We start from the raw sequence: 2930 nt of genomic DNA, 5'->3' as shown, positions 1-2930 counted from the left end.
TTAGTTAACTGCTTGGTTCATTTTTTGTGGCTTGGTTCACTTGTTGTGGTGTTTAGTTAACTGCTTGGTTCAATTCTGCAATGCGATGTTCAATTGTTGTGGCTGCATTCTGTTATAGTATACCATGTGAGGAATAAATCGAATTTGGTTGTACTAAATACATGAGAAACAAATAAAATTGCTATATTTCCAAGTTGTTAAGCATGCCTGGTTTGGTTAACTGTCTGATCTTCTATTAGGAGTATATTATATTGTGCAATGTGGTGCTCAGTTAACGTTTGGTTCATTTGTTGTGGTGTTTAGTTAACTGCTTGGTTCAATTCGGCAATGCGATGTTCAATTCCTGTGGCTGCATTCTGTTATTGCATACCATGTGAGGAATAAATCAAATTTGGCTGCACTTAATACATGAGAAACATATACATGTGCTATATTTCATAGTTCTTAATCATGCTTGGTTTGGATAAATGGGTTTTCCATGTGGCTTGAATTAATCTGATGAATTTGCAATGTGCTTATTTATCATCAACATATTTTACTGATAGCATGCGAACCCTTACTTAACCTGATGACTAACTACCTTATATGTGTTGCAGGGAAACAATGGGAAGCACTGATGTTTACAAGATGGTACTAACTATTATACCTTGCCTTTTTGTATTCCTTTGCCCCATTTCCAATATAGAGAAGATATTTATGCACATTCTTGTTTTCAAGCTTCACTGATGATTACCTCTCAAACCACCTCTATGGTCAGGAGGCGAGGAAAGTTTGCATACAACACCCATGGTTCAATATTGAAGTGTTCCTGAAGAGGTCGAAGGATGTATGGTCAATCATCCACAGGCACTGACCTAAAGTTGCAAATACCTTCAACATGAATGAAGGCTCAATGTTTGCCTTCCGCTTCAGCAGTTTTCCACATGAGATGCATCTCTCTATGTACCGTCTATGATGCTAATTTTGAAAGTTTCTAGATGTTGCATGTGAAACTTGCTGCTAGTGCAGTTGTGTAATGGGGTAGCTGAGTGCTGAAGCTATATCATGTTGTACTCGGATGTATTTCAATTACGAAATCCTGCTTCCTTAACATGGAAATAGAATATATTATGTGCTTAAAATGAATGTCAATTACATTAGTAAATGGATTATTAATAATAGGGCAATTAGCCCGCCAATTGGGTTTTCCTATTGCAAACGGTTAATGAGAAACCACCCTGGGCGATGACCTCAGGCAACACACACAGTTTCTAGGAATAGACCGTGTTGGATCAATGAACAATTACACACGACATTCTCTTCAAAACTGTTTGCGTTACGCCACCTTGCTCAAATGTTTTCCTTGTAGTGACTGTGTGGGATGTATATACGAACGAAAAGGTTTAGTGGTGACTGACTGTGTGGGATGTACTTACGACTGGAAATGATTTCGCTTGTATAATTGTATTTTTTAGCACTACTGTACGCATTTCTGTATTTGAGTGCTTGCCGGTCGCACACGACCTCATTTTGCCTAGCGTATGTGCCAGGAGGGCATATCCCCAACAGTTTCTGGGTCGTGTGGGAAGGAACCCCCTATCGCCCACACTCACTTGGCGACGGTTCCGAATGCCATCGCGGAAAGGGGTTAAAAATCGTTTGTTTAGGACCGACGTGCACTAGTGTAACTTGTCAGTTTAAGCCGGCCCTTGGGAGATACAAAAGTGAAATTGAGAGCTACATTTTGAAGTCCCAGCTTCAGCTATGCAATTTAAGCCGGCCCTTTGGGGCTACTTGTGTTGATTCTGCGGTTCTAACATGCTATGACATGGATATCAAGGTCAACAAGGATGTTTAAAGTCTACAACATATTCAAGTTTATCATATCCAGTAGACTTGGCAGCCGACAGATATATATTTGTATGAGACAAGTTTTGTGCTTACCTAAAAACAATCTTTCATGAGATTAACCAAGCCGGCTTCAAAGTCACGGCTGGTGTGGAAGCGGTTCAAGTAACCCGCGTGAAGCTCCTGGGCGTTGAATTTAGCGTAGCTCTCCATATCCAATTTCCACTTGCCTTTGTCAACATCGGAGAATTCTTCTTTGGCGTTGTGCTTGGACAAGACGGTGGGGTTACCTCGTGCTATGGAAGTCGTCCTAGTAACTATGACATCTTCAGTTTCTTGAACCGGCTGAGCGGGGCTGGGCGGCTTAGTGTTCTGTGGATCAATGTTGATGGGGTCCATGGTGACAGGGTGCTCTTCTGGTGGAGGGTCATCCATGGCTACTTCTGAAGCTTGATGCAAAGATTCAGACGTTGTATGCTTCTCTGGGTCAGCCACCTTGGGATCTTCGGATGGTTTATTAACCTTTAGTTTTTTGCTTGGTTTTGCCATGGCACTGAAAGTAAAACATATGATGAGAATAGTATACCAATTGAGTAAGGTGTTAAAGCAAGTAGGCTTAAGTGTTTTTACCCAGGAATAGTCTTGAACAATGGAACTTGAGTCCCAGTGGAATTGCCTGATGATGAGTGAGAGGTTCCCTGATAGTTTCAATCAGAATGGTTAGGAGGTTGTCAAAAAAGACCCGCCTTGGGAAGTGCCAAGTAAGAAATATGTGAAACCTCTGGATGGCACTTGCGTGGAACTGGCGTGTTGGGTAAGCCGGAAGAGAGAACCCAACCGTCGTTGTTCGGGGTTGTGCGGCGAGCTTCATGGTGTTGTTTCTTCAAAAGAAAGTTGGGATCGAGATAAGCTAAAGGGTGAGAAAACCTTACTTTCCAGTTTGCTTGTCGAACTTTCTGTCTTGGCAAATGTTCTGAGTCGAAGGAGAGAATAATTACCTCTTCACCATCTGCGCGGCTGCCTTCCGTGTCATCCTGATAGTGATCATTTTCAATAAGATGTACAAAAAATGAGCCAAGGGAGTCAAGTTCTACCTCTGACTC

The sequence above is a fragment of the Triticum urartu genome, chromosome 3A, assembly GCF_056163025.1.
Source record: "Triticum urartu cultivar PI428250 chromosome 3A, HENAU_Tu73, whole genome shotgun sequence".
Taxonomy (NCBI): Eukaryota; Viridiplantae; Streptophyta; class Magnoliopsida; order Poales; family Poaceae; genus Triticum; species Triticum urartu.
The sequence above is the reverse complement of the archived record's forward strand: the minus strand, read 5'-3'. Positions refer to the sequence as shown.